The sequence below is a fragment of the Equus caballus genome, chromosome 5, assembly GCF_041296265.1.
Source record: "Equus caballus isolate H_3958 breed thoroughbred chromosome 5, TB-T2T, whole genome shotgun sequence".
Lineage (NCBI taxonomy): Eukaryota > Metazoa > Chordata > Mammalia > Perissodactyla > Equidae > Equus > Equus caballus.
Window position 1 is genome coordinate 11,346,596 of NC_091688.1, and position 23,427 is coordinate 11,370,022.

Sequence of the window (23,427 nt, forward strand, 5' to 3'; positions counted from 1 at the left end):
ACTGTCCTGGGCAACCACTATATCTCTCTCTCTCTATAAATTTGCCTTTTCTGCACACTTAATATAAACGGAATCATACAATACAAGGTTTCTATGGATGGCTTCTTACCCTTTGCATAATGTTTTTTGAAGTTCACCTATGTTTTAACGTGTCAGCAGTTCATTTCTTTTTATCACTAAATAGTATCCATTGTATGGGTATACCCCATTTTGTCTAACCACTCATCAGTTGATGGATATTTGTTTCCATTTTTTGATTATCATGAGTAATGGTGCTATGGAACAACCACACTCAAGCCTCTGTGTGAACATGTATTCAGGTTTTAGGTAGATACCTAACAAGTGTAATTTCTAGGTCATGTAATAATTTTGTGTTGAACTTTTAAAGAAACTGACAAACTGCTGACTGTCTCATTGTACATTTCCACCAGCAATACATGATGGTTCCAGTTTCCTTACATGAATATTTGAAAATTTTGGACACACATTTGATACAGATGCATGTTTTGCAAATATTTTCAACCATTCTGTTGCTTGTCTTCTATTTTCTTAACAGTGTATTTTGAAGCAGAGAAGTTTTGAATTTTGATAAGGTCCAATCTATCTTCTTTTTTCTTTCATAGGCCATGCTTTCAGTGTTACAGATAAGAAAACTCTTTCTAATCCAAGGGCTTAAAGATTTTTCTCCTATTTTTTTCCAAAAGTGTTATTTCTTACACTTACGTCTGTGATAAACTTGACGTTAATTTTTGTGTACAATGTGAAGTATAAGGTCTAGTTCATCTTTTTGCATGTAGATGGATATGTATCCACTTGTCCCAGCATCATTTGAGAACAGATTACTTTTTCCTAATGAACTGCTTCGGCACCTTTGTCAAAAATGAATTGACTATAAGCAAGGATGTACTTCTGGATTCTTAATTCTAATCAACTGATCTACACATGTCTACCCTTCTGCCCGTACAAAAATGTCTTGATAACAGTGGCTTTATAATTTTCAAATTGCAAAGAGGAAGTCCTCAAACTTTGCTCCCTTTCAAAACCGTTTTTGGCAATTCCTGTTTGTTTGCATTTCCACATAAATTTTAGGATCAGCTTACCATTTCCTACAAAAAGTCTGCTGGAATTTTTACAGGAATTGAGCTGAATCATTAGATCAATTTCAGGAACACTGCCATCTTAAAAACACTGGCTGGTTAATACCAGGCAATGTATGAACACAGAATGTCTCTGCATTTATTTACATCTTCTTTTAATTTCCCTCAGCAAACTTTTGTAATATTCAGTGGACAAGTCTTGTAATTATATTATTAAATTTACTCCTTAAGTATTTTATTCCTTTTGATGGTATTCTGAATAGAATCATATTCTTTTATTTTTGGATTGTTCATTGTTCATGTATAGAAAAACAGCTGATTTTTTTTATATTGATGTTTTATTCTACTGCCCTGGTGAATACTTTTATTAGTTCTAATATTTTTATCTTTTAAGATTCCTTAAAATTTTCTACATATGAGATGATGTTACCTGCAAACAAAGAGTTTAATGTTTCCTTTCAAATCTAGATGTCTTTTATTTCCTTGCCTTCCCTAGCTACTACATTAGCTAGAACCTCCGGTACTATGCTGTACTGAAGAGGCAAAAGTGAACATCCTTCTCTTGTTCCTAATTGCAAGGAAAAAACATTCAGCCTTTAACTAACTACTAAGTAGGATGTTCACTGCTAGTTTTTCATAAAAACCCTTTCTCAGGTTGAGGAAGTTTCCTGCTATTTGTTTGTTAACAGTTTTTATGGGTGTAGGTTTAGTTAAATGCCTTTTCTATTTTTATTGAGGTAACTATGTGGTTTTGGTTCTTTATTCTATTAATTACATTAACTGATTTTGGGATGTTAAACACATCTGGCACTTCTTGGATAAATCCCACAATGTCACAGTGTATAATCTTTTAAATATGCCATTGGATTTGGTTTGCTACTATTTTGTTGAGAACATCTGTAGCTATATTCTTGAAGAATACTGGTCTGTGTTTTCCTATTCATGAGACATCTTTGGCTTTTGGTTTTAGAACTCCTTCAGGGAAGAATTTGTGAAATACTGGAATTACTTTTTCTTTAAACATTTGATAAAATTCACCAGTGAAACCATCTAGGCCTTAGCTTTTCTTTGTAGTAGATTATTAGTTACTAACTCAATTTCTTTACTTTTCATAGGTCTATTCAAATTTTCTATTTCTTCTGAGTCAGTTTAGGTAATTCGTGATTTTCTAGGAATTTTTTTATTTCATCTATGTTACTGAATAAGTTTGCAGAGTTTTTCATAGTATTTTCCTTTAACCCTTTTAATATCTGAAAGGTCAGTGGTAAGGTCCCCTCTTTGATTCTTAAGTTTAGCGATCTGTGTCTTCTCTCTTTTTTCTTGGTAAGTCTACCTAAAGATTTTCCAATTTTGATGATCGTTTCAAAGAGCCAACTTTTGCTTTTACTGATTTTCTCTATCATTTTTCTGTTTGCTATTTCCTTCATTTCCACTCTAATCACTCACATTTCCTTCATTCTGCTTATCTTTGGTTTGCTATATCTTTCTCTACATTTTTATGGTGAGAACTTGGATTACTGAGATCTTTCTTCTTTTTTAATATAGGCATTTAAAACTACACATTTCTTCCAAGTACTGCTTCAGCTGCTAGCACAGATTTCAATATGATGTGTTTTCATTTTCACTCACTTCAAAATACTTACTAATTTCCCTTGTAATTTCTTCTTTGACGGATGGGTTTTTTAGAAATGTGCTGCTTTATTTCCAAATATTTGTGGATGTCCCAAATTAACTATTGTTGATGATTTCTAATTTAATTCCATTTTAGTCAGAGAAAATGATCTTTATAATTTCAATCCTGTTAAATTTGTTAAGACTTGTTATATGACCTGAAACATGGTCTATTCCAAAGAATAGTCCAAGTCTGCTTGAATGTGTATTCTGCTGTTGTCGGGTGCAGTGAGCGACGTCTCTTAGGTCAAGTTGATAATGTTATTCAAGTCTTCTATATCTTTGCTGATTTTCTGTCTAGTCGTTCTATCTATTAAGAGTAGAGTACTTAAGTCTCCAACTACTTTTTAAATTGCCTATTTCTCCCTTCAATTCTATAATAGTTTCATGTATTTCAAAATAGTTTGTTTTTAAGTGTATATATATTTACAGTCATCATATCTTGCTGATAAAGTGAGCTTTTTATCATTATACAAGGACTTTCTCTGTTTCTAGCACTAATTTTACTTAAAGTCTATTTTGTTTGATTTAAATACAGTCAGTCTAGCTTTTTCTTGGTTACTATTGGCATGGCATATCTTCCTCCATCCTTTTACTTTCAATCTATCTCTGTCTTTGAATCTAAAGTGCATCTTTTATTGTGAGTATATAATTGCATCTTGTTTTTTGACCCATTCTGCCAATCTCTGCATTTTGGAGTGTTTAATCCACTTACACTTAGTATAATGATTTATATGATAGGATTTACACCTGCAATTGTGCTATTTGCTTCTGTTACATCTTTTTTGTTTTTATATTATTGCTGTTTTTTTTGGTGAGGAAGTCTGGCCCTAAGCTAACATCCATTGCCAATCTTCCTCTTTTTGCTTGAGGGAGAATGTCGCTGAGCTAAAATCTGTGCTAAACTTCCTCCATTTTGTATGTGGGATGCTGCCACAGCATGGCGTGATGAGCGGTATGGAGGTCCGTGTCCGGGATCTGAACTCAGGAACCCCATGCCACTGAAGTGGAGCACACAAACTTAACCACTACACCACCAGGCTAGTCCCTCATATTGCCTTGTGTTAGATATTCTCTAGGCTAATACTTTAGTGCCTTTCTTGCTGTCTTTTTACTATATATTTTTAGAAGTTATTTCCATAGTAGTTTTCCTGGGGATTATAATTAGTATGGGACTTTAAAATAATCCACATCAGATTATCTAATTTAATACTATGTAGGAATTTTGCTCCAATATAGTTCTTCTCCTTTCCTTCTCACCCCATCCTTTGTGCTATTATGGCCACATTTATTGCATCTTTTTATGTTATAGGCCTATGAACACAATTTTATAATTCCTGTTTTACTCAGTTGTCTTTTAAATCAGTTACGAGTTATTTAAAAAATACATTTAAACTATCTTTTATTATACCGATATAATTATCTTTACCCAGTGCTCTTTCTTACTTTGTGTGGATTTGCATTACTATCTAGTATCCTTTCTTTCTCAGCCTGAATGACTGCCTTTAGTATTTCTTGTAGGGCAGGTCTGCTGGAAAAGAACTTGCTCAGTTTATATTTATCGGAGAATGTCTTCATTTTTCCTTCATTTTTGATGGGTAGTTTTGCTACATATGAAAATCTTCCTTGAGAATCTTGCTTTCAGCATTTTAAACATACCTCACTGCCTTCTAGCCTTCCTGGTTTCTAATAAGACCTAAGTTGCCAGTTTTATTGAGGATCCCTTTTATGTGCTGAGTTGCTTTTCTCTCACTGTATTCCAAGGTTCTGTCCCTGCCTTTGGCTGTAAACAGTTTAAATATGATGTGTCTAGGGGTGCACCTCTTTGAGGTTATCCTACTTTGAGTTCCTCCTACACTGAGATCCTTAAGCTTCTTGGATACCGTAAACTGACGTTTTCCATCCAATTTCAGAAAACTTTGGCCATTACTTCTTCAAATATTTTTCTATCCCTTTCTCTCTCCCCTTATCTTCTGGGTGTCTATATATGTTGATATGCTTAATGGTGTCTCACAGCTTTCTAAGGCTCTGTTCATTTTTCTTTCTATTACTTAGACTGGATAATCACTATTGATCTATCTCAAAGTTCACTGAATCTTCTGCCAGCTCAAATTTGCTCAAGAGCTATCAGATTCAATGAATTAAAACAGAATTAAGGAATTAAAGAAAACTATGACAAATATGTCTCAACACATAGAGAGTATTTTAAAAAAACTAGAGGGCCACCCCTGGTGGCCTAGTGGTTAAGTTCAGCACACTACGCTTTAGTGGCCTGGGTTCTGTTTCCAGCCAAGGAGCTACACCATTCTGTTAGTGGCCATGCTGTGCCCACATACTAAAAAATAGAGGGAGACTGGCACAGATGTTAACTGAGGGTGAATCTTCCTCAGTGGGGGGAAAAAAAAAAAAAGATTAAAAAATAGAAATTCTGCAGTTTCTATTGACAGAATGTTTCCTGCTTCTTTGTGTATGTCATAATTATTTTGTGAAAAACTAGACATTTAGATAATATAATGTAGTAACTCCAGAATCAGTTCCTACCTTCCTCTCCCTGGTTTGTTGTGGCCAGACTTTTTGTGGTTGGTGGCACTGTTGCCATTTATTTGTTTAGTGACTTTTCCAGAATTAATTCTGTAGAGTCTATAATCCTTGCTGTATAAAACCACTGACGTCTCTGATAAGTTTTTTTTAATTTTTGTTTTTAGTTTTTTAACCTAGCTGAGTCAACATTGCTCCTGGGTTAGTATCACTTAGTCACAAGATTTACTTAACTGCTTTGAGCCAGTATGTCTTCTATCCTTTGCCAAGGGGATGTGCGTGTGTTAGGGCATGAATTCAAAGCTTGGACAAATTATTAACCTGACTTCGCCTTCCTCTTGCTAACAGAGCCTCAGGGTCAGCCAGACCTAAGCGAATGGAGTTTTCCTGGATAGGTACACTGGCTTGGGCATGCACAAAGCATTCTACACCCCAGGAACATGTGAGATCTTTTTCAAAGTCCCTATGGTTGTTTGTTGCCCAGATCTTCCTTTTAAATTTCTGACTGAGCTCTTGTTTGCCCCAACTGGTATCCTAGCCTTAGACAGCTGTGATACTGCATCTGATTGTTTTCAACAATACCCAGGGTACAGGTCTTTTCCTATGGAGACTCTGAGGCAGATGAAACAGAAATAACATCCTGTGAATGGGGCTTTTTCCAGCAAGCTGTGAGTCAGGTCGAATAGCAACAATGATTTGGAAATGGGGCCTTTTTTTCTTTTTTTGCTGGGGAAGATTAGCCCTAAGCTAACATCTGTACCAGTATTCCTCTATTTCGTATGTGGGTTGCCACCACAGCATGGCTGATGAGTGGTGTAGGTCCAAGCCTGGGATCAGAACCAGTGAACCTGGGCCACCGAAGCAGACAGCACTGAACTTAGCCACTATGCCAAGGGCTGGCCCTGAAATGGGGCTTTTTGAGATACTCCAAAACCAGTATTTTCCCAGTGGTGACTACAAGGCTGCTGGCTTTTAAGGCTTCCATATCACAGAGTTGGTTCATTTTTATAAATTTGTTAGTATTTTTGTTGCTTATACAGAAGAGTATTTCCACATTTCATTTTATGTTTACTATTACAATTGTATTAAGTGATCACATCAAATGACATCACTCAGCCTATACTGTGGAGGTACAAATGGAAAAAAAAATCCTGTTTCAACTGCTGTGGTCATGTTAAATTTATTAGTTACAAAGATTAAACTTCTCTCCTGTAATAATTCACAGCTGAAAAACATTTTCACAAAATAAGTCTTTAATTTCCCAAGTTATTTTCTAAGCTGAAAATAATTTGATATTATAAAAATAGCATAGTACACTATAATAATATACTACCTTATGCTCAGTCTGAAAAAAACACAAAAGGGGATGTAATATGTAAAAGATGTAGGGATACAAGTAAATGTTGAATTATATCATTGTGCAATACAAAAAGATTTGACAGTAGCTGAAATGAGAAAAGTAGTGTGGAGACTGAGTATCAAATCACAGATGTTTCTATAGACATGGCAATCTCAAAAGAAATTGCAATGCAGAACTCAGAACCAGCTTACTATGTGAAGTGGTGTTTCATTTTCAGCAAAATATATACTAATCCATCATATTATTGTTATTATGTCATCATGTTGTTATTTTCATCTTTTGGGATTTTATATTTTTTTCTTTAATTAGAGTTTGATTTGATATTCTCTTAAGAGCTATGAACATACAAAGGTGACCTACAGTTTTATATTTGTACATATATTTTAGTAACGTTACGATAAAAATAGTTTAGGTCAGTGGAAGGGAAGGTCTTCAATAATTTTCCTTCCTTTATAAATGGAAAGTCTTTCTGAAATGCCACCGTCATTTTTTTAATATTCTTAATAATTTGAGGATTTGGTATACGATCTCATTTCCATTTCTTTTCTTTTCCCCCTTCTGTTTTACTTTGAAAAATTTTAAACCTATAGAAAAGTTGCAAGAACAGTACAATGAACATCTTTGCACCTTTCAATCTAGAAAAATTGCAAAAATGTTACCATATTTGCTTTATCACCCTGTCTACAGACAGACTCGCTCTTTTTTTCCCCCTGAACCATTTGTAAGTAAGTGTCAAACACCAGAACATTTTACCCATAAAAATGTCAGCAACTATCTCCTAATAACAAGAAGACTCTCCACAACACCATTACATCACACAGCAGAAATTAATATTGGCTTAATAATATAATTTAATATGCATTCTATATTCAAATATCTCAATTGTTTGAAAAATATCCTGACTAGGTATTTATTTACTTAGTTTTGCTCAAGGGTCACTCACTGTATTTAGTTTCCATGTCTCTGTTGTTTTATATAACAATTTAATAATACTGTTATTCTTGAAGTATATGAGATAGTTATTTTGCAGAATGTTCTGCAAGTCTGAATTTGTCTGAATATTTTCTCGTTATTATGTTCATGTTAAATATTTTTGACAAGAATACTGTAAAGGTGATGGTCCTTCTTGTATCACATCAGGAAGCATATAACGTTTGTTCCAAAGATGATGTTAAATTTGACTGCTTAATTAAATGCCCCCACGGCCTTGTCAATGTAAAGAGAATCTGTTTCTTTCAACCTTTGGGCCAAACTATGCTACTTAACACAACCATTAAGAGGAATGCTAATACAGAACAATTTCCACAATGAATAATTTTCCTGTAGAGACACTAAAAAAAATATGTATGGAACAGATGTAGGAGTAAGTTATTGAAGTTAATGTTTAATGAAGAGTTTGTTATCTTTATTAAAGTAGACTAAAAGAACTGTAACCGATATGTCAAAGTTTTTAAGTAGAATTTATGACACAGCCATTCTAGACTATGTTCTAAAAAGCAAGAAGACAAAGAAGTAGTCTTAATCCATATACAATAGGGCCAGTCAGAGATCAAACTGAATTTCAGAAATCCTGAACTCTATTTTCAGGCTTCCCAGAAGGCTTATAAAAGTTCTCAACGTCCTAGCTTTTGGATATCACCATGATGGATTTGCGGTAAGAAAGTAAGTTGGAGAAATCCTTATAAAGTTTTCCTTAGCCAGGGAAAATAACTTCTGAGTATTTAAAAACACACAGGTCCACTGGTTACTGATATTTACTTCATATAACTATCATTATTAATTTAAAAGTAATTATATGATTTTTTACTTCCTTTAAGTCTTTGTTGGTATCCTAATACACCTCCTTAGAGATCTGAGAGAAAGCTTATTTGGGAACAGAAAGATTAAGCAAGTATACGTCACATAACACAAGTGCATATGGAATACTTGGTAAGCATTTCCTTTCAACATCTGCTCTAAATTTCATTGTTAAATCTTTGTTCATCTTTTGAGAAAGAATCAGAGATTGTCACTGCTTATTTTTACTGTATACAATGAGCCCTGGGTTCCAGCCTACTAAAACCTTAGAAAGATGTACTAACTTTAGTGCACTGCTGTATACTCTTTACTTTATGAATCACTCCTCTAATCCTTACCAATCTGCAAAAGATATAAAAGCAATTGTGATAGTCCTCTAGTGTCACAGAAGCAGCAGTTACTGACCTGTACATTAGATGGAACTGCAATCATCAAATCATCACCAGTCAAAAACAAATGAAAACAGTCTCGAGTTCCACATGTAAAGAGCTTGCAAGGTGACACTCTATCCTAACAACAACTAAAAGGTGAACAGACTAAAAAATCAACAACTCTTCTGGGATCCAAATGAGAGGTGAGGGCCCAGATCAAACCTCTGTCCAAAGATTGGAGAGAAAGACAGGCAAATACAGGGAGCCACAGCTTATCAGAGCAGAGATCCATGAGGATTTTTCATGAGGAAAAATTGCCATGGGAAAAATCTGAACTGCAACTGATGAATTACTGGAGGCTCAGCGTGGACAAGTCAGAGAGTGAAAAACACCAGGGGGACCCAGTCACAGGAGTCCTCCACAATTTTGTCAGATTTCTTTCCAGGAGCTAGATCAGGTTCTCAAAGTGGAACACAGAAGATTTTTAGAGCCGTGAAAATACTCTGTAAGGTACTATAATGATGGATAAATGTCATTATACATTTGTTCAAATCCACAGAATGGACAACACCAAGAGTGAAACTTAAGGCAAACTATGGACTTCAGGTGATATGGTGTCCATGCAGGTTCATCAATTTTAAAAAAAGTACCACTCTGGATGGGGGATGTTGATAAGGAGGGAGGCTATGCATGTGTAGGGGCAGGAGGTATATGGGAAATCTCTTTATTTTCTTCTGAATGTTACCGTAAACCTTCTTAAAAAAAGAAAGATAAAAATCTCGGTCATGTACATTTTCCCAAAATTAAAAAATGAAATCTCAGTGAAGAGAAAGCAGAAACATTTATAACAAAGTCCTCCCTTGCCTGACTTATTTGGAACCACACCAGGATATAAAACACACTAAAGTAGAGCTGCTCCAGTTACAGCCCAAGAACAAACAGGAGCCCTTTTTACTACGCCTCTTCTTTTCCTATCCACCTGGTCTTTATTTCCAGCTGCCATCTCTTAAGGAATCTAAAGAAATCGAATTTGAAAACAAATAATTGTATTGATCAATATGAAAAACTATTCTTTATTTGCCTTACTTTGCAGAGAGAGTATATTAATGAATTTTTAATGTTTAATTCCAAAACTCATGAGCACATAAAAACTTTTACAAATCACTACTACCACCAAAATGAAAAACATTCCAATTCAACACATCAATAACACCTATTTGTTTCCAATAACGTCTACCTGTATATATATGTTCATGATTTCTTGACTCAATGATCTCTGACGGAAGAAAATGTGTTGCCCTAAAACAGTTTCCCCAGTGCTGTCTTTCGATTAGACTGCCAACATGGAGAATAGTGCTGAAATCTTCATACTCACTAATAGGACCCAGTACAATATTCCACACACAGACATTAGTGGCTAAACAATGACATCATTGGGAGATGCAGAAAAATACATATCAAATGTAGAAAAACGTTTTAAAATTTGTTTGCTATATGAATTTATCTGAAAGTATACACAACAAATTACTTGTGGTAAACACAGTTATAACATTACTGTAAAAAAAGATCAGAGACACACATAAACCACACTATCTAAAATATTCACAGTGGCTTTTAAGATATTAAATAAGCACCAGCTGAGAGGAAAAATTCCTGGTCTCACAGTTTTGTCTGCTCAGGAATCACTTTCTATACAATAAAATATGTGCTGGTTACCAGGGAAATTTAAGGATTTATTTTCCTCTTCTATTTAGTAGGTGATATTAAAAAAAGGTTAGAATTGGAATTTTATAATATTGTTCAAACATAACAAATCTAAATCTAGAGGCAATATCTTCCAAATCTTAGTAGCTTTTAGAAATGTAAAACCTAGCATGCCCACACTAGAGAGAAATAAAAGCACTGAAATACATAGTCACAACGTAGCGCAAAATTAGTTCCTCATTGTGGCCTGGCTGTTAAGTTTACATCACCAAACTAAGCAGCTGCAACAGTTTGTGAACATAGTAAACATTTCTTTTGTGAGAATTAATTTCCTTCAAAGTTTACTCATCTGCTTTACTTCAATCTCTCTTCACACAATTATGCTTTAAGGAGTCAATGAAAATAACGCTAAGTAATGACTAATGAACATTAGAGATACTTAAAATTTAATTTTCATTACTAGAAAGGCATTAAGTGAAAATTTAAAAACCCATGTAAGGCATGTAAAAGTTATAAGTCTATAGATTTATTTTAAAAACCTGGAAACTGGTTATCAAAAGTGATGGTGGCAGGAAAGAACTGAAAAAGAGTAAATGGAACACTGCCACAGCAGGGACGCTTTCTGTGAATATCCTCAAGCAAAGATTTATTCTGGGAAACTGGCAAAACATTTGGAATCAAGTCTGATAAACAAGGATAGGAATCGATGCTTGATTTTCTTTGAAAAGAAGAACAGAATAAAAAATAATTTTACATAAATAATCTATGTGTGATTGAAAAGAATATGAATGTGCCTACTTGACAGATTTTTGTCTGCTATATACTTGTTAGCTTTGTTGTTCAAATTTCTCCTTTAATTTCTTCAATGATCCATTGGTTGTGCAGTGGCATGTTTTTTGCTCTCCACGTTATCCGTCACTTTCCCAGCTTGTTTCTTGTAGTTGTTTTCTAGTTTCATAGCATTATGGTCGGAAAAGATTCTAGATATGATTTCAAGCTTAAATCTATTGAGGCTTGCCTTGTTTCCCAACAATGGTCTGTCCTTGAGAATGTTCCATGTGCATTTGAGAAGAATGTGTATTCTGCTGTTTTGGGATGGAATGTTCTACATGTGTCTATTAAGTCCATCTGGTCTAGTTTTTTGTTTAATTCCACTATTTCCTTGTTGACTTTCTGTCTGGATGACCTATCCATTGATGTAAGTGGGGTGTTGAGATCCCCCACTATTATTGTGTTGTTAATATCTCCTTTTAGGCTTGTTAATAGTTTCTTCATATACTTTGGTGCTCCTGTGTTAGGTGCATAGATATTTGTAAGTGTTACGTCTCCTTGGTGGATTGTCCCTTTTATCATCATATCCTGCCCCTCTTTGTCTCTCATTGCCTGTTTTATCTTGAAGTCTACTTTCTCTGACATAAGTATGGCAACATCCACTTACGTTTGTTTGCCATTAGCTTGCAGTATTATCTTCCATCCCTTCACTCTGAGCCTGTGTTTGCCTTTAGAGCTGAGATGTATTTCCTGGAGGCAGCATATTCCTGGGTCTTGTTTTTTAATCCATCCCACCACTCTGTGTCTTTTGAATGGAGAATTCAATCCATTTGCATTTCAGGTGATGACTGACATTTGAGGGCTTATTCCTGCCATTTTATCACTTGTTTCGGGTTGTTCTGTATTTCCCTTGTTTCTTATCCCACGTATTTCAGAATACCAATTCAGTCTGGTAGTTCTCTATGATTGTATTCTCAGTTTTCTCTTTATTTATCATTTGTGTCTCTGTTCTGATTATTTGTTTAGTTGTTACCATGAGGTTTGTATAAAAAATCTCATAGATGAGACAGTCTATTTTCTGATAGCCTCTTATTTCCTTAGTCTAAGCAGGTTCCATCCCTTTCCTCTTCCACTTCTAAGTTTTTGTTGTCACAACTTATTCCACCTTGTGAGTTTGTCGTTAAAATGACAAGATTATAGATATTTTTGATGTTTTCCTTCCCTTTATCTTTAATGTTATAGTGAAGTGTTTTCTAACCTGTTCTGATAGAGAGCTGCAATTTTCTGATTTTGTCTGTTTATCTCCTTGCTCAAGGTTGCTTTTTTTTTTCAGGTATGAGGGCCTTCTTAATCATTTCTTGTAGAGGGGTCTTGTGGTGATGAACTCCCTTAGCTTTTGATTATCTGGGAAAGTTTTTATTTCTCCATCATATCTGAAGAATACTGTTGCTGTAGAGAGTATTCTTGGCTAAAAGTTTTTGTCTTTCAGAATTTTGAATATATTATTCCACTCTCTGCTAGCCTGTAAGGTTTCTGCTGAGAAATCTGCTGAAAGCCTAATAGGGGTTCCTTATTTTCTTCTGTCTTGCTGCCCTTAATATTTTTCCTTTGTCACTGACTTTTGCTGGTTCTACTACTATATGTCTTGGAGAAGGTCTTTATACATTGATGTAATGAGGAGTTGTATTAGCATCTTTTACTTGTATTTCCAGCTCCTTCTCCAAGTTTAGGAAGTTCTCAGCTATTATTTTTTTGAAGAAGCTTTCTGTTCCATTCTCTGTCTCTTCTCCCTCTGGAATATATTTAATCCTTACGTTGTATTTCCTAATTGAGTCAGATATTTCCCTGAGAATTTCTTCATTTCTTTTTAGCCTTAGAACAGTTCTCTCTCCTTCTCCACCTGAAGCATTTACATATTTGTGTCCTCTAGATTGCTAATTCTGTCCTACATAGTGTCAGCTCTTTTATTCAGAGAGTCTAGATTTTTCTTATCTCATCCATTGTGTTTTCATCTCCAAAATTTGATTGCTTTTTCTTTACAGTTTCAATCTCTTTTGTGAAGAATTTCCTCTGTTCATTAATTTTGTTCCTGATTTTATTGAACTGTGTTATCTGAATTTTCTTGTGATTCCTGGAGGCTTTTTTATGATAGCTAGTTTGAATTCTCTGTCATCTAGATTACAAATTTCTGTGCTTCAGGATTGATTTCTGGGTGCTAGTCATTTTCCTTCTTGTCTAGAGTATTAATATATTTCTTCATACTGTTTGATGGCATGACTTGTGCCCTCACATAATGATAGTATCTGGTAGCAGATTACACCTGCGGCCACTGGGGTGGGGAGTAGTCAGGAGCTGTGTATTCTGAGCCTGCCGCCATCCCTTGTGTCTGTGCCTGTCATTTGGAATCTATGCTGATAGGACCTGGTTGTGATTGTCAGCTCCCTTGTTTCCAGCTGCTGCTTTTCTAAAGCACATGTGAGCATTCTGGCCGACTGGCTGAATGAGAGCATCAGGCAAAGGGAGGGGCGCTTTCTTTCACATGTGCAATCCTGGGGGCATTCTCACTCTGCCCTCACTACCTGCTCTCCTATGGTGCTGTCTTGATGAAGACACCCCTGCAACAGCTTACCCTCCTCTGTATGGGGGGCTTTCCCATAGGCTATGAGGGTACTTGGAAAGCAAAGGCACTACTATGGAGAGCTGCCACTTCCTCCTCTTTTCTCAAAGCCATGCACAATCCCATGCCCTCACTTGCTGTCAGGGAGGGAGAGGAGAGATCCCTACTGCCTTCCACTTCCTCCTGGGGGTCCAGCACCTCCATCTTCAGACTTATGACTCTGTGGTTCTCTCAGATATCCTTTGTGTTGTGTGAACGTCCTCTGTTGATTTATGAATGTCTTTTTCATTGTAACTTAGATGGGAGAGTCTATGGAAAGAGCTCACCGCCATAACGCTGATGTAATTCCAACCCTATTTTTTTTTAATACTTAAAAGTCTAATTGTTCTCATTGAATATAGCTTCAATAATTCTCTTATTTCATAATATATTTTCATTCATCCCTTTATTCAGTCCTATTGTGCCTTTTAAATATTGGTCTCTCTTTCATACAGCATTTAGCTGAAAATTTTTACATTTTTAATAAAATAATCAGAGAGATTTGGTCTTTGAACTGGTAAATTTAATCTCTTTAAATTTACTGTAATCAGATCAATGAAATATTTGAATTTACTCTCAGTCATCTTACTTTTTGCTGTTTACTCTGCTTTTTCCATGGCTCTTCATTTCCTTCTTTCCTGCTTTCTATAGATTGAGTTTTCCTTCCAACTGCAGATTTGGAAGTACAGTATAGATTCTATTTCTATTCTTTAATGATTATGCTTAAAATTTTAGAATGCATAGGGGCTGGCCCCGTGGCCGAGTGGTTAAGTTCGCGCGCTCCGCTGCAGGCGGCCCAGTGTTTCGTTGGTTCGAATCCTGGGCGCGGACATGGCACTGCTCATCAAACCACGCTGAGGCAGCATCCCACATGCCACAACTAGAAGGACCCACAACGAAGAAGATACAACTATGTACCGGAGGGCTTTGGGGAGAAAAAGGAAAAACTAAAATCTTTAAAAAAAAAAAAAAATTTTAGAATGCATATATTAAGGACAAAATTAATTAATACTGTTACAGAGATAATAAAAACCTAGATTGCTTTACATTTCATCAATACTCCTCCAAAACCCAGGTTACATTATTATTGTCCAGATTTTTATTTCCATCTTTTTTAAAACCCCAAAATTAGTCGATTTTTTCCATTTTATTGTTGTTCACAAGATTTCTTTCCTCATATTTTATTCAATTCTTAAGGGTTTTTTCTTTCATTTATTTCTCTGTGCTAGGGGCAGTGGGAAAAAGTATCCTATACCATGCAAAGAGTGGTTGGAATTCTCACAGGAACAACTCCTATCCACCACTCAGAACCCAGGTTAAGACAGTATCTAAATTTCCCCATGTAGATAGGCAGACAATTACAGCACCCAAGGTAGACACTTGCTAGTCCACACCACCCTCTCCCCTCCCACTAACTCCTCAATATCTAAGTCCCTGGATTACTGAGGCCAGGCAGCATAACTTCAGCTCACGTTTACTTCTCTGGTTTCTATATTCTGCTTGTTTCTGATCCTTTGTGATTTCAATACTTTATAAGCTATGCATCTAAAATAATATTTTATGTATTTTATCTAAAATAATGTTTATCTAAAATACAAATGTTTTTTGACAGACAATTTTCAGTTTATCTGGGCAATCATATTGTTAAGACCAGAACGTCCTTTTGCGTATCTAATTACTTTTATTGGTGTAACTATCTGAAGCTAGTTTCAAAACAAAAGACTGATTAACCCCCAACTCACGTCAAGTAACTAATTTTCTGGTGAATTTCACAACTGTCCCTCCATTTCCAGAGGCACTTTCATCCAACCCATGGTACAAATCTGAATTTTACCCAGTGTTTCAGAAGTATTAAGAGTCTTTAGTAGGAATACATTAGGTAGACTCCATGCAAGTATATGATTGAAAAACTAATCTAAAATGGAGAATTTACATGCAAAATGTAGATTTGGGGCTTAGCCTATTTCATGACTTTCTTTATGCCATTTTTTAAAGAGCCATAATGATTCCCAGTTCATGCGGAAAAATAATGCTTTTTTCCTTTTACTGGACACACTTGGTCCTTACATTTTGCTCAATGCCATTAGAAAAGAAACAATATTTTAACGCAATTACATTCATTAGACAAACCAATCCTTCTTACAAGGACATAGAAAGGACTTCATCATTTAGCACCAATCTACATTTCCAAATTCTTGCTCTACCAATTCAGGAAGCTGTAATTATTTTTAGCATAGCTATTCTTGTCCCAGGGGAAGAGAGAGGAGTAGACATGAAAAAGACCTGAGGAGCAATTTGAACATACAAATGCTTTATCTCCTCTCTAAAGATTCTAATTCAGTAGGTTTCAGATACGGCCCAGACATGAACAATTTTTCAGTTTCTCAAAAAAGATTGATATGTGCCTCAGATTAAAGAAACACTGTTCTTATGTGATTTTTCACAGTCTTATAATTTATTTATTTATCTATCTTATCTAACAAACTGTGACATCCTTGAAGGAGAGAATTATTTTTTTTATTTTTGTATGTATAGTAATAAGTATAAAGTTTTATTAAAAAACTAAGTGTTTGTAAAGTTAATAACTGAATCATATAATCCTGATAAAAAGAATTCCAGATACCCTGATTAGTGGGATAGCGGAAGAAAAAAAAAGTTGCTTTTTCTTTTAGAGTGGTACATGATCAAGCTCCCGTAAGTAAATATTATTTGCTTTCCTTCTAGGGACTATGAGAAAACTTTAAATATATATTCCACATTGTATAAGCAGATCTACAGTTAAAGTGGAGAGTACAAAATGCCCTGAGTATATGTGCTTATGCTTATCAGTATCACGGCATTCTATTTGTAGATCCAGAGCACACTTGCGTATCACTTAACTGCTGGTCTTACAGAATGACCACGCTTCCTAATATTGCCATTCCCTTTCCATGTACCTTCTAATATGTTTTTATTCAGAATCCAGTATTCTAGAGTTATACAAAATCAAGTGGGTGGTTTACTTTTTATTTTCTGCAATTTAGATCTGGTATAGATCAATCTTTCTATATCCATTCATCCATCATCCACCAAACCATCTGTCCATCCCTCCAGCCATCTATCAGTAGGGTTAACATCTTAGACTCATCACAGTGTCTGAGTTAACTAAAATGCAGCTTTTGGTTGTCCAAAAAAAATCTGTCTTCTTTTGTAAAAGATTTTTTGGGTGGATATAGAATTTTGGGTTAAAACTTTTTTTTCACCCCTTTGTGTGGGGGCTCCACTGATTTCTGGCTTGTATAGTTTATGATAAGTCTGTTATAATTTCTATCTTTCACTGTACATAATATTTCTTTTACTCTGACTGCCTTCAAGATTTCTCTTTTTCTTTTTTTTTTTTTTTGAGGAAGATTAGCCCTGAGCTAACATCTGCCAATCCTCCTCTTTTTTCCGAGGAAGACTGGCCCTGAGCTAACATCGGTGCCCATCTTCCTCTACTTTATATGTGGGACGCCTGCCACAGCATGGCTTGCTACGTGGTGCTATGTCCGCACCCGGGATCCGAACTGGCAAACCTCAGGCCGCTGAAGTGGAACGTGCGCACTTGATCGCTGTGCCACCAGGCCGGCCCCTCAGTACTTTAACTATTATAAGACTAGGTATTTTTGGCCTGTTTTAGTTTTTATCCTATTTGAAATTCTATGAACTCCTTTATCTGTGGTTTGTTATCTTTCATCATTCTTGGAAAATTCTTGGTCTTTATCTCTTCAAATATTTCTTCTTTTTCTCTCATTCTACAACTTCAATTACAAATGTGTTTCATTGTTTAATATTGCCCAATAACTCTTGGCTACTGTATTCTGTTTTTTCCTCCCACTCTCTTCTTTTGTGTTTCATTTGGGATAATTTCTGTTGACCTACCTTCAAGTTCACTTAGTTTTTTCTTAGTTTATATTTAATCTGCTGATAAGCACATCAAATAATTCATTTTTGATATCAAGATTTCTATTTCTAGTATTTCCATTTTAGTTTTTCAAAATATTTTCCATCTCTCAACCAAAACTCTTCATCTTTTCAAGCATGTTGTCTACCTTTCCCACCAGATCCTTTAACATATAATCAGTTTTTTAAAAATTTCTGTCTCATACCCCAACTTCTGGGTCATCTATAAATATATTGATTCCTTACAGGCAATGGGATGCTCACTTTTATTTGCGTGCCACATACTTTTTTATTAAATGTAAGTGATCATGAAGAGAATAGTAGACATTGAGGTAAATGGTATTTTTGCCTGGAAATGCACACACCCCTTTCTGTCAGGCCATTAGTGTGAGGGGATCAATCAATCTAGTCAGTCGTTGAGCTGCATTTTGGTTTTGGTTAAGTTCACTGTTGAATATACCACAGGCTTCAAATTTTTCCAGCAAGGAGCCATCATCATGTCGTGCTTAGTGTAGTTATGGAGCACAGAAATTTCTCTCAGTATTCCTTTCTACCCTTACTTTTTAGCCATTCTTGCCATGTCTGAGCCTGAGAGAAGGTCTTTCTCTATGCTACTTTTCCTCCCTCAGAGGGAAATGCCTCTTGCTTAGTTTTTTTTGATGCTGGGATTCTGCTTGGAGTAGGGGTTCTCAGTTCTTCTGGCCCATCCTAAGTCTTAGGCATGCCCTATAGGCCTGAGCTTCCAGGACAGGCCCTTTTTAGCATTCCAGCCCTTCACCATCATGGCAGCCAAATTCTACGTAGCATCTGAGGCAGGTCTAAGGCAAGAGAAAGTTTCAGGCCACTCCATCAGTCATAGTTGATCTCCGCTTTGTACTGACACAGGATCCTGGGCCCAAGAAGTTTTCTTGCTCCTCTTCTACTAGCTTAAAGGTCTGCTCCATATGAAAAGAGGGTCCAGGGAAAAGAGTAATGTTTTATGCTGGTCTTTCAGCTGTAACTGATCACACTTTGTGAACTCCTGCATGCCAATGATGGAAGCTATTGCCCTGCCCCATTCATTCTTGTCAGCAGCCAGTGGTGGGCCGTGGAGAACAGTTTACAAGTAAAGTGCCTCCTCTTGTGTTTCGGGCTTCCAGTTATTCTACACTGATATGCCAGCCCACACTTGGCCTTTAAGGATGCATTTAAATTTTAGCTCATTTCTTCTTACCAGCCTCTGTGGCAGCTACTACTACTTCTTGTCGTCTGCAAATGGTGAAACAGTTCATGTGTCCCATCTTTCCTTGTAAGGGCTTGTCATTCCTTCCCATGCCTTATGACCTCAGCTCTCTGACGGATCAAGAAAAGTTATAATTTTGTAGTTCATACAGCTTTTTCTGTTTTTAAGATGGGAGTAACATTTTCTGGTGGCCTTCTATATACCAATGTGCATATCTTTCAACAGTATTTCTTGTCACATCTACAGAACACACATTGTAAATTCCCGCATACTTACAAGAAAACTACACTGATCCTGCCTGGTGCAGTGTTCCTTCTCATTCACATGAGTCTATGACAGTAACAGTTCAATCTTTCCTTGTTCACTTTGTAGTAGCATCTTTTAAGTATCCTGGCTAGGAAATTTTAATATATATAGGCAACCTTAGTCTCACACTCAGCTGTCTCCTTGACATCAGTATCACTATATATTCAGTTAGAAATAAAGTCTGATAAAATGATTGGGGAAAAGAACAAATACAAGGCAGTCAATTCTAAGCTGCTAGAATAACAATATTTTGTCAGCAAAATCTCAGATATTGTTACTTGATTAATAATCAGAAAAAGGGGTTTATTCAATTTTCTGGCATGACAGAAGAACTGTACAGGCAGAGTTGACAAGAACTGAAGACTGAATTGGTAGCAAGGAAAAGAAATCAGGAAACCTATGTGTAAGACCATGGGGAAGAGACCCAAACATAGGTTTGAGAACCATTGGTAAGGGCAGAGTGGCAGGTAGAACTAGAGAAAAACAGAGAGGAAAAAGAAGAGGAAGACAGGGAGGCAGAAAGAGAAAGAGGGAGACTGATACAAGAAGGGAAGGAGAAAGGTAAGAAAGGTGAGAGGAAAGGAAGAGTATGGGAGTGAGAAAGAGAAGGGGAAAAGGACAGTAGGGAAAAAGGAAAGAGGGAAGAGGAAAAACAAGAAGAAGGAGAAAAGAAAAAGAAAGGGAGGAACAGAGGAGAAAGGAAAGGAAGGAAGTGGAGTTGAGAGAGAGAGAAAGAGAACGTGAGTGAACACGTGCACATAAAAGAAAGAAGTTTCTGAGATTGTGAACTTCTTTCTATAACCACAATGGCTCTATAATAGTAGAGTCTAGGTTTTCAGACGCACGTATGACTCTATGAAAAAACTTCACATCTTACTGAAACTCCCTCATTTATGTCATAAAAATACACACTTCTTTACAATCAAGAATATTTTATCTTTTCATTTAACACTGTGCAATAATTCATTTAAAGACTAATCCAGGGGCTGGCCCCGTGGCCGAGTGGTTGGTTTCGCGCACTCCGCTTCGGCGGCACAGGGTTTCACCAGTTTGGATCCTGGGCACGGACATGGCACCGCTCATCAAGCCATGCTGAGGTGGCATCCCCCATGACACAATTGGAAGGACCCACAACTAAAAATATGCAACTATGTACTGGGGGGCTTTGGGGAGAAAAAGGAAAAATTAGAAAAAAAAAATCTTAAAGACTAATCCGTCAGTTAAAACATTTAGCAGTTACTTTTTGACTACTAATAACCATTCATTGACTCTCTACCACCTACAACTATCCACCTTCATCTGCCCCTAAATTTACTTCAGGCAGATTCAGAGGCTTGTAACATCTCACATAAAACAATACTGAAAAATTCTGCCCTCATAAATTTTAAATCAATGCCTTAAAATTTTCATAATGTATTTGCTAGAGTTGTCATTTGTAACATATTTAAATAGTGACATTTTAAAATACGAATTAAGTATATCTAATGAAAGCTAAACACCATAGTGATCTGATGTTCAACATCATCCATCAAAAAAAATATGAACAAGCTATTCTTTCATAATGGAAAACGCTACATAATCTTTTCCTTAAATTCGTATCTTCATTCCCCTTGCAAATAAAATTTATCCAATTGATTTTATGCTTTTCATAGTCTGATTTAGCATTCTCTCCTCTGAAAAAAAGATATGTATACACATACAAACATTAATTTCATTTCCTGTGACCAAGACATTTTTTTCCATTTGAGTTACCATTAAAATTACTAGTAATATACAACTGATAAAAAAAATACAACAAATTTTGATAATTATTAAGCAAGCAGTATTTTACTGAAAAAGTCTTCGTAAGATGGTTGTGGCATCCCCTCTCCCTCTGCCCTTTGTCCCAGCTTCATTCTGGTAACTGTAAACGAATTATTACATACTCTTAGAATTCCATTCTTATTGTTCAGCATTAATTATATTCCCATTGATCATTTTTATATTTATATAAATACAGTCATAGAAACGGAAAATTTTCTCACAGTAATGTCACTCGATTTTTTAAATCCCAAGTTTATCCCCAAAATCACATAGTAAGCTATTACCAAAAAATACTTTTAATGATCTGCCATCTTGATTAGACCATCCTTCAATTTTACTAAATGAAAAGAATTGGAACCAATCTTTCCTGTTTAGACCATCCTTCAATTTTACTAAATGAAAAGAATTGGAACCAATCTTTCCTGTTACCTAGTAATTAAGAGTAATTAAAATCACAATTTTTGCAAAGTACTGAAATGGTTTTGCCAAAGTCAAATCAAATGTACCAGGACCACAATCCCTCATCCCAAGCACCTGGGGCAGATGAGTTCCATATTTCTGAATTTTTCAGATTTTGAAAGGAAATAGGCTTTATATTAGGCAACATTCCCAAGAAGGCTTGTTAGCACCTTGTAATCAAAAATATTAGTAGTTTTGCTGGAAAACTTAACAATTTTTTTTTTAAGGATTGGCACCTCAGCTAACATCTGTTACCAGTCTTTTTTTCTCCTTCTTCTTCTTCTTCTCCCCAAAGCCACCCAGCACATAGCTGCAAATTCCAGCTGTAGATCCTTCTGGCTCTGCCACATGGGACGCTCGCTGCCCCAGCATGGCTTAATGAGTGGTGCCAGGTTGGTGTCCAGGATCTGAACTGGCGAAGCCCTGGGCCGCCAAAGCAGAGCACTCAAACTTAACCTCTCAGGTGCGGGGCCGGCCCCAATGAACAATTATACTAAGTGGGATATACAAAGATAAGTAGCTCCACTCTAGATCTGCTCATGTCCTCAAATGAGCAATGAATTTCTGGTATTCAGGGCTTTCTGGATTTTCAAAACGTAGATAATGGACCACAGACCAGTATTAATTATACTTGTATGAACATATTTTCAAAAGAGGTTGCAAAAAAACAAAATACTGTCATTCTAATATAACTTAGCCAACAAAGTATTTTGGAGGCACTATTTTACTTTTTGCTTTAATATTGTTTCATGTTTTAAATACATTTTTTATCAAAACCTTCCCAAGGCAGATTTAGCTCATCGATTTATATATAAAGAACGACTAGATTTAAGGTCATATTATCTTTTTCAATTGAAAAAAAAGTGTTAATATGCATCCCTGCAAACACCTCACTTCTGAATTCTGATTCTATGATAGATTAATGAATAAATAGGGTGTAAAGTTTATTGACCAAGAAGTCAAGAAGATCCACGCTCAATATTTGGTGCTAACGGGCTCTCTGTTTTGCTCCCATGGGACTTGAGAAAAAGAAACAATGCATATATTTTTTTGATACTACTCAGAAGGAAGAAGTCCTTTAAAGAAAAAACTTCACCCACTTCCACTGTTTCACTCAATAAATATCTAAAGTAAAAGCGCTATAAATGGTATACATACTTTTTCTAATGGCATGTTTCATTCAATAGAAATATCTATAAGACAAAGAATGACAGGAAGTTACTCTAGTAACAACATTTAGAATCATCCCTTTGTTTGATAGTCCTAAGGTCTGCACAACCTGGAATAAGGTACCATACTAAGATTCATGATGATGAGAGTTATGTTTTCCTTTGTAAAACAGGAGAAAAGTTATTATAAAAGTTGAAGTGGAAAAGGAGAACTGGGATGACACTTTAAGCTTCATTATCAGGCATATCAACTTACATATGAAATTTGAGGATCTAAAAATTATTTTTCTTAACTCCATAAGTTTCTACACACGCCTTGAATATTTTCAGTGTTCAATCAAGGTTTTCTTACTCTGGTTTGAAGATCTTTGCTTTAGATTACATGTCAAGTATTTAAGTATGTCTTTCCATACGTGAAGTTTTTTTGTGTGTGAGGAAGACTAGCCCTAAGCTAACATCCATTTCCAATCCTCCTCTTTTTTGCTTAAGGAAGACTGTTGCTGAGCTAACATCTGTAGCAATCTTCTTCTATTTTTTTGTATGTGGAACATCACCACAGTGTTGGTTGATAAGTGGTACGCA

The 23,427-nt window shown here is 35.8% G+C and overlaps 1 protein-coding gene across 11 annotated transcripts in view; it reads right to left on the reverse strand.

Moving 5' to 3' along the window:
* Positions 1-23,427, reverse strand: part of COP1 (COP1 E3 ubiquitin ligase) — a 246,122-nt gene that overhangs the window by 57,588 nt on the left and 165,107 nt on the right. The gene's annotated exons all lie outside the window — the stretch shown is intronic.